Below are 10,064 nucleotides of genomic sequence, written 5' to 3' on the forward strand. Positions count from 1 at the left end.
TTACCTGTTCAGTACATATGTTCCACAATGCGTCGTGGTTTGATTACGTTATCAATGACACATTGATTGACAGCCAGCTGCGGCCGTTATACCTGGATATCATGCTTACAAACGTCAGATATAAACACCCCAACAACGGTATTTTTCTTAGTCTTGATCACCGCATGGCTCATGAAATGGCAGGATTTGAACGACGTGATTATGACGTCATGCGCGCCAGGATGACTTTGAAATCTTTCCCCGATATACCTTTCCTCATATTCGCGGGCGTGTCGCTCGGAAACTGGAGGGACTTGGGTGTTAAAAGGACAGGATTGTAAACAGTACCAAAAAGTCTTCAAGATGGCTATTTCATTTCTAAACCACGTAAAAATGTGGAACATCCCCCTCAATAATGCTCGAGTAAAAGCTTTTACTTTTCACGTTAGACGCTTTAAATGAGTCATTTGAAATGACATCCTATCCCTCAACCGATTACCCATGTTTACCGATTACCTATGATTTAAAAGAGTTATTTGTAATCACACCCTGCCCTTCAAGAGGGTGGCTCACACGTCCCCAGGTTCTTCGTGAAAAATTTGCTAACCAATAAAGTTGCCACCCTAGCTGACTTTAACCACCAGCAGCAGTTACCACCCCAGCAGGTGACTTTAAGACATTTGTTACTTGTCCCGTCAATTTGTCAGTGTTTCTTACAAATAGGTGGAGACTCATGACCCATTTGTTAAAGTCATGCCAGCAAGGTTTCTCGGCGTATCAATAAAACAGCTCACCTGATGGTAACTGGGCTATGTCACTGACTCAGTTGATGAATATAATTAATTTTACGGCCGTAATGGCGAGCCTGATTGTGCTGACGACGACAGATCAGGTCATCAAAGGTCAACCAAGCTCGAAAGTGCCTAGTTTTTCTTATATACGGGGTGTATGAGTGGCAAAACAGCTCTGTTACGATCCGCAACAGCAGACACCATGTTAAAAAGTATCGTGAAGTAATTGCCGTACATGTCTTTGGTCAAGATCACGCAGGGTCACATAAATGTAGATTAAGTAAGTGCCGCAGGTATGGTTTGCACCGTGGTTCATGCAGAGGTGCTTTGTTGTGGCTGTTTAATTTTCAAATAGCTTTGCTTATGAGCACTGGCATGCAAGCGACCATGATCTCCAGGACAACCCAGACCACGGCCGGCGAGCTATTTGTGCCTGCATGCAGCATGTGGGCTTCCCCGCCATCACCTGTGAATTGTGATCATCACCGCTGCAATATGCGTCTAGTACACCTTGAGTACACTTGTGCAGCCTCGTTCTTCATTATGTACCACGCACATTGTAAATACCATCGCAATGTTTTATAAGACTCTATGGCCTCGTTTGACCTGGCTCAAGGTTCTCGACATGGTGTGATATCCGCGCGCACTCACCGCTATCAGAAGACTGGCGTCCCTATGACTGCTGACCGGGGCGGCCGGTCAGCCCCGCCTCTGGCGGTCGGCCGCAAGGGCGCGCCCAGGCACGCGCACTTGTAACGCATTACACCACATTATTCCCTCCCCAGCTTACAGAACCGTTGGTATCCACCTCCCCACCCCAATACCTTGCAGACTGCACGGTCCATGCTGTTTTCGCCTCGTCTTTAGTGTAAAAACACCCTCAATGTGGCATGCATACCAGTGGAAATGAAATATCAGGCATAAAAAACTTCCATTGTATTTACGTCCAAAAAACAGCCTTCTCTCACGTTTCCAGCCTCTAATTACTTTCTATTTCCATGCATGTGTCCAACTGGAACTAGTCTAGTCACTGGAACTAGCTAGAACCAGCCTAGTCACTATCGCAAAATGAGTCAACCAATTGACAGCTGGCAACCAGCGCCACCAGTGTCTGCTGTCAGCTGAACCCAGCGAACTCGGCAGTTGCAGGTGGCGCCACCTGCGCCTGCCGGTAGCGCTGTAGACAGTCATTGATGCGAGGGGAGGCAGAATGGGCGGGCGCGGTCGGTCCATGCGCAGCTCTGCTGAGATGGCCGCCATCTGGAAGCAGTGTGTCAGCACGCCGCCAGGAGCGGTGGGAGGAGGGGGAGGGGGCGGGACGCAGCCCGTCTCACAAAGCTGTCCTCGAGCACAATGAGCTGTTCTGGAACGCACCACCACCGGGGCCCGCGGAGCGTTTGTCCGGCTGCGGGCACAGTGGACGGAGTTACCAGAACAGGTGCCGAGGAGACAGTAGAGTTGGGGCAGGTGCTGATCAGAATCGGCAGCTCATCCGCCAGTCGGTGAAGCTCCAGTGCCCGGAGCTGGGAAGAGACAGCAGAGCAGTCGAAGCAATGGGGTGGCTCATCGAAACGAACTTCAAAATGATATTTTCGAAGACATAGTCGCTGAAACTGCATCGAAGGTGGAAGGGGGTTAGGAGTGATCACGCGAGATGTCAGCCGACTCGCCTCAATCTGTAGTCGTGAGTCCCCACGACAAAAGCGCGGGGATTTTTTGTTAACGTATTAAGCCAAACATGCCATCAACGTCTTTTTCCTTCGTTCTCGTTTGGTGACAATCAGTTGCTAACTTGAGGAGCACGCTTCAGGTAATGACGTCCTGACATCTTCATCTATCAAAACTAGGGTAGAATGGCGGCGTTTCAGTATCTCCCGTTTAACCACACACGTGCAGAGCTAACTTCCTCCCATGTTGAAAAGAGGGACACGGGTCCGTCTGATCCCATTATCCACCAACGGCGTTTGTATGATGCTCGCACATGTTTGGAAAGGTCTGACGGCAAGCGCGAACGCTCTCCGTCAGCAGGTTTGGGAGTCGTAGGGCCCCTCGTGCGAGGGGCCGTGTCCATGCCTCAGACGTCGTCCGTGGCAGTGCTGTGTAGCACCCAGACTGCAAACAATACGCGCTGTGCCGAACACGTCCGGCAGAACAGCGATCATAGAGGCAAAAATTTCAGCGCGTGCATGTCGTAAATCCGAGCGCTCAGAGTTCGACGCACGGTCGCCACCAATTTCAGCTCATAGAAAGCCAATATTTGAGGGAATGATGATGTAACGAAGGTCGTTTCTGGAAACAACACTAACAATACTCCTCACGCAACATAATTTGAACTATCAGCGCAATCTGTCCTGAATTGCGCACGCGAGCTCGAGGTTCAGCAAACCGATGTCGAGTGAGCGCCTGGCGCTGTGGATGAACTTTTCAGAGTGGTGGAACGCCAGCACTCACTTGTGCACAGCTCTGTGTCATATGAGGTCTTGCAAGTACTGGCTGCCCGCGCCTACGGCGCGCTTGTGACAGCGCGGCGCGGTAAGACAACGGCAGCACCATCTGCAGATGATATCACTGGCACCCACGCTCTCATTGGTCGATGCGTGAAGGCGATGTCATGCCAGGCCATTCTTAGGCTGATGATCGGGCTGACAGGTCGTTTGGTCGGGTGACAGACCGCCATGTGTTCTGCTGGTGAGGCTGCTTAAGCTGTGCGGCACTTGGCACGTAAATATTCCTTTACTGTTTTGCTGACGCTTGGTTTCGGTTGGTTTCTCAATGTACTTGTACGACATACCTGTATATTGTGCTTGTCTTCCCATTAAGAAAAAAAACAGGTAATGCCACAAACCTCATAAGTGATGTAGCAGCTGCCGCCCAAGCTACCCAGACAAGAAGCGCACTCACAGCCGCCTCCACAACAGAGCGGCGGAATCAAAGCAGAGCGCACCAGAAACTGTTTGACGCTCTTGTCATCTTCAAGCCCGCTCCCAACAGTTCAGGCTTCTTCATCGCCGCTCGAAATCTCCTGTCAGGCCTGTGGTCAATGTGCGGTAGTGGCAAACGCGTGATCTCCCTGTCTTTGTCGTCCATACTCTGTCTGCCCAAGGCGCTGGAGCTGAAGGTGTTACCGTTCGGCCAAGTTCCGCTGCTCTCTACTGATAACGTCAGAAAGGTATTTAGCGCCTAATGGTCAAGGCCGATGCATGCCTGCTATAACAATGAGTTAGAACTATATGTAAATTACAACATGGGTATAACAATTATAACAAGATTATTTATTTTATCAGCAGGGCATAACATTAGCTACGAAGCTTATTATTCATCGACTGGCGCCCCATCCGAGCGCCTTGGGCTAGCAGACCGGGAAACAAAATTATCATGAAGCTTTCTCGGGAACTAATTGCCAGACTTTGAAAAACAGGCGCAAACGAAAAGAGTTAGTGGGTGCAGCCTTGAAGATGCAAAAACAAGAGATCATAGTGACAGTAAAGGTCGGTTCAGGTCAATGGCCTGCAGACCTTCTTAATGTTACTGTCTAAATGAGGTGGGCCAACCGAAGCGTGCTTCATCTCATTGAAAATGATATGCTCTGGCTAAGTGAGGATGCTGTGTTACTAATATGTTGATACCATGATGTGAGTCATGTCAAGGTCATATCGTATATCAGTATCACATTTGGGTTTAGAAATGCTACCTATACTTCAAAATATTTTTATGTCCACTTTACCCGCTTTATGCATTTGAAACGTACGTTACAAGTCTTTTGGTCAGTACATAGTTAATATGAAAGTGGAACATCAAGATGAGGTCACACTAGGTCAGCGTGACATGCAGTGAGTTGTTCTTGCCATAGATACCTCCAGATTACTTACCCCACAGGAATCCAAAGAAATCACTTTAAATCTTGTATCGGATCAACTTAATGCCTCAGTAGATCAAAACCTGGTGTTTGTTACGGCCTATTCTAACTTTTAAAAGCCATTCAATAACCATGGGCAGATTTTAATAAATTGACTTTGAACTTACTGCGCAATTTGCTACCACTCCAGCCACTTCTTGTTTGAGATGAAGAATTGATCATTTTTCTGGGGTAGAAGGTCAGGTTTACGAGCAGTAGAGGAAAGCAGGCAATTTCATAACAACTAAACAATGTCTAGTTCACGGAGCGCCTTCATTGGAGCGTGAATGCAACACTCAGCGTGATGTCATCAATGCCGAGAGCGGCGACACGATATCCGTTTTCTGAACATTATCAACATTTCACACTGCTAATGGCTTGCGGCATGCTGGCACGGATGCCTGTTCCAACACCTCTGCACGGCAACGCGGTCCTTTTGGCGGTTCTGTTCATTGTGAGGACCGCAGACCTCCCTCTTTTCATGTCTATCCCTGAGGCGCGTGTCCGTGGCAATTTCATCGCAATCCATGGCAGATGAAAGCAAAAAAAAAATCAGTTTTTATCAACTTACAAGGAAAGGGCAAGGGCATTTTTGATGCATTTTACACAACTTGACTCATTCAGCAAGTTCTGAGGCCTGGACTTCAAGGAATGTAACGTAACAGCAGTAAATGTAAATTTTATCAGATATCTGATAAAACTTTTATATCTGATCACTGTGATGAAAATGATTTATCTATCATCGCATAATGTTTTTTATATGCATAAGGAAGACGATCTGAAGATGACAAAGTGATGTCACGTGGGATCCATTGAAAACAGCTGTGATATGTAATTAAATTGAATAACCACCCAACTATTTTCATAAATATTGACAGCATTGTAACACGTGCAACAGCATTACAATGTTTGCTAGCTGTCATTGATGTCATGCTAATATTACATGTACCAAAATGCTTTCAAACAAGAACAATATGATTTTGTGTTGTTTTTTGTCCTGCAAGGGACTATAAACGCTGCACGTGAGAAAAAAAAATGTTGACAGCTTTTTCATGTCGAACAAATAAGTAAATAGGCGCTCATGGTAGAAACATTGCTTATCGGACTTCATAATTAATTGGGAGTGTCATTTTGTATACCTGAATGGGCCTGCCCACACATTTCTGACTTTGGCCATATCATCGTCACCACCATATGTCATAATTATCGAAGTCATATCTGCCTCAAAAAGGATTTCATTCCCGAACTTGAACACAAGGTCGGAGTTGAACAATTACTTTTGCCTGCTCTAATTTACACATCAGGGATGCAAATCAAAGTGGCCTTTACATCCAAGCTTCTTTCTAAAATCAAGTTGCTCCAGTTGTTCCAATTTTTCGGCAACTAAAAATGAGCCTTTGGCGATGCATAGGGATGACGAGGCTGCTGTCTGCCTGGCCTTGACAGCGTGCCTTTGACTGCGTAGTGGTGGGCCGTCGCCTGGATCAGACGTTTCGGGTGTTCCTTGGGCACCATCTTCTTCACTTGAACCGACTGCTCGGAGTCATGTAGGGCATGATAATTGGGTCATCATCGGTTTGTAATAAAGTTCGGTCTGGCACGCCTGATCGGAATGCGCCATGACCGCTAAGTCCAGAAACGCAAGGCGATCTCCACCATTCCCGAGCGTTCGACTGAGGGCCTGCCCACACATTTCCGACTTGGGCCATATCATCATCACCACCATATGTCATAATGATCAAAACCACTTGATCGATGCATAAACCGTGTTGAAAAATCGAGGGAATGTGCCTCGGGCACAGGATGAGTTGTGGTCAGAAGGGGGGGGGGGGGGGCACGTTAAGATGAGGTGGTTCACGATTCTCATAAAAACTATCGCACATGGAGAGACAACGCGGCTGCCCATTTCAATGCCCTCATGTTTTGAGGTGATTTCCCCCGTGGTAATGCAGACAAAACGCAAGATTAAAAAAGCTTTAAAAACATTGGTTTTTGGTGACAAGAGCTTACGCTAAGCGGTGCTTGTTGTGTGAGCCCTTACCGCTATCATTCCATCATGCCATTCCAGGTCAACGGCAGAATTCCATGGCGAAAGATTACCGTCCCGTAAATCAGGCATGGTCCATTGTGCCCTCTAGTGTCGCCTGACTTAAAGCACGGCCACTGCCATCGGCCGCAGGCCCATACCTGTTGAGGGCAAGCAGCGGGCGCACAAGGCAACTTGAACCCAGCACTCCCCGGGTGGGTGGATCGCAAGACAGGTGCCCTAACCGACTGGGCTACCGGGACGGGCTTTTTAAATGTAGTAATTGTGCACAGAGTACGTGAAAAGGACTTTGACGTCTCCAAGGGTTGGGCCAAACATACAGGCGCTCCCTCTCTCTCTCTCTCTCTCTCTCTCTCTCTCTCTCTCTCTCTCTCTCTCTCTCTCTCTCTCTCTCTCTCTCTCTCTCTCTCTCCTCTCTCTCTCTCCTCTCTCTCCTCTCATCTCTCTCCTCTCTCTTCTCTCTCTCTCTTCCCTCTATCTTCCCTCTCTCTCCCCGCTCTTTTTCTCTCCCCCTCTCTCTCTCTCTTCCCCTCTATCTTCCCTCTCTCTCTCTCTCTCTCTCTCCCTTTCTCTGTGCATATGTGTTCACCGGACAATAAAAGGGCCGCGTAAGCCGTCTGGTCCACTGAGCAGCCTGCGTGCCACCATCAGGACTGGGCGCTCCACACCTCGCAGCCACTCTCTCGTGGAGGAAGTCTCCGTGCAGGCCGACTGGTGAGCCGGCGCCTCCTCTGAGCCGACTCGTCGCTCTGAGTTGTGAGTGCTCGACTCAGGCCCAGCGTCGTCACCTGGTTCGTGGGCGGTCTGTACCGGCAGATAGGTGCCGGCGCTGGGTGTGGTCGCTCACTGCACCTCGACATCAGCACCAATGAATGCATTTCAACCTCGACGGAAGCGAATCGGACAGTCTCTGCATATGCCAATGTCAGTTAACAAGCAGCTCACAGGCTGAATCTCACCTACCTGTAACAGCGTTTCGACAGCAGCCTCTTGACAAACACCCCCTCCCTGCATGTCATGGGCGCATGAGACGGCGTGCCGCGACTGCATGCCATTGGCAAGGTTGCGTCCACGCACAAAAAAAAGTATTGTGAGACTGCGCAGTGGTCTTTGGTAGCAGTGCATCCAAGGAGGCCACACATAAACAAGGCGGGAAAAGCTGTCGAAAAAAATTTGAACCTGAGTCGCGGACTCCCGGTCTCAGAGAGGTGAGTCCGCCAAGCGGATGGCAAGTGTACCAGGTGGCATTGGATGCGTTTGCCGGTGTTACCTCTGTTGCTCACGTTCAGGTGATGCGTTTTACCAATCTGGATTTGTTCTCAACATGGTATACAGTAGAAAAGCAGGCGTGAAGGCCTTCTTTATTAGTTGCCGCTATCAGTTTTTGTACTATCCGGCAACGTCGAGCCCTGAAACAAAAATTGCAATCTTTGAAGCAGGTACTTCACTATGTGCATTAACTCATTTCCCGGTACAAATATACAAGTGTAAGTTTCCAGGAACACTTAGGTCAACTAGAAGAAAGCGATGCAAAGTGGCAAAACGCGTTCAGCACTTAGATCACGTATGACATTGTACCCCGTTCTTAGGAAAGGATGCGTACTTCATCTTTCTGCTTTCATTGATGCACCTTCTGCATGCTGGGCACAGGGCCGGTCCTCATATCATCCGGTCTCACAGATTTGCCTCGTATGCTTTCAATCATGTCGGAAACGTCAGACAAAATCGTAATACGCGATGTCCAAAGCACATACCGAACTGGGTAATATGAATTTCAAAAATATCTGCAATGTTAACACATGTTAAAAAGTTTCGAAGCGTTGGAGCTCGATGGATAATAAGGCAACAGCTATTAGCAAAATGCTATGGAGGCGCATGAACACCTAAAACAGGTCGCAACCGAGCACGTTCCATACTGATCCATTTTTAGCCAGAGATCAGAAGACGTTTTGCTGGCGGTTACCTAGCCTATGTCTCTTTCTTTTTCACCGTAAGCTGATGTGATCTCAACGAAAGATTCCTCCGCTCTCCTCACCTCGGTGAGTGCCCGCTACCGATTGGTGACACCCCGTCGGCACCATCCCGGGAGGTCTCCAGGCTGGCGAGACACGCCGCCCGGCCCGGACGGACACCACCGCCTCCGTCCACATCACCATCACAGCGCGCGCCTCCGCGTAGATGCGCCAGCCTCGCCTCCATACTTCTTTACATTCCATACTTCAGATCGATACAGGATGTATAGAAGAACGGGAGCAGGACCGGCGCGTGCGGGCGGCGTGACGTCACGTGTCACCGGCGGCGGGCGCGAGCGCACCGGTACCGTGGACGGCCAGAGCCTCACTGAGACCGCCTTCGCCGTCGACGGTGCCCACATGTGATACTGCAGTCTAAATAAGTCGGCCGGTGCCGGATTGGCGGCGTGCCAGCACCCGCGCCGCAGCGTCTCCGAAATAACCCCGCGCACACGACGTCGGCCCGGTCCCCTCGCCCCTCCCGGCGCATCGCCGGCGTGTCCCCCTCCCCCCCCCCCCCCACGCCGTCACCAGAAGCTCGGCGGCGGCGCGACGCACCCGCCGCGCCAGCCGGCGGAACGGCTCCCGGCCGGCTCCGGTCGCCGTGGCCCGGGTGCGCTCCCCCCACCGCGGCGGGCGCCGGCCGCCCCTCTGCACCGTCGCTTTGTTTGGAGCGAGGCCACGTGGTCGGCCGATGGTCGCCCTCCCCGACGGAATGAGTGAGAAGCGGAGCGTCGTGGGGCGGTTGGGTCGCCCATGCCGGACGGGGCCGGGTCCGGCTGGGTCGCCCGCGCGCCAGACGGGGCCGGGTCCAAGTGGGTCGCCCGCGCGCCGGGTGGGACCGGGTCCGGCTGGGTCACCTGCGCGCCGGACGGGACCGGGTCCGGCTGGGTTACCTGCGCGCCGGGTGGGACCGGGTCCGGCTGGGTCACCTGCGCGCCGGGTGGGACCGGGTCCGTCTGAGTCGCCCGCGCGCCGGACGGCACTGGGTCCGGTCCGGTTTGTGGCGCAACAAATGCCGCTACCGTCGCTACCGGGGCCTGCTCAGGTGCTCGAGCGGATCCACGAGGCCTTCGTTCCACCGCCCATTTAAATGCTGCCGCGCGCTCGAGTGAGCCTGCTGCATTTTCTTCGAACAGTCAGCGACATATCGGTCGTTTTCTCGATTAAGAACAATGGGGTTTCTCGACACTCTTCGAGTGGAAAGCGACGATGAGACACATGCAATGGAACCAGACGGCGGGTGGGATCACGATCACTGTCACCATCCCCCCCCCCCACACACACACAGTATACGCTGTGAGAGTAAGCAGTGACAGTCAGAGACATAATTGCCTATG

Source organism: Pollicipes pollicipes, unplaced genomic scaffold, assembly GCF_011947565.3.
Source record: "Pollicipes pollicipes isolate AB1234 unplaced genomic scaffold, Ppol_2.1 Scaffold_6138;HRSCAF=7277_pilon_pilon_pilon, whole genome shotgun sequence".
NCBI classification, from domain to species: domain Eukaryota; kingdom Metazoa; phylum Arthropoda; class Thecostraca; order Pollicipedomorpha; family Pollicipedidae; genus Pollicipes; species Pollicipes pollicipes.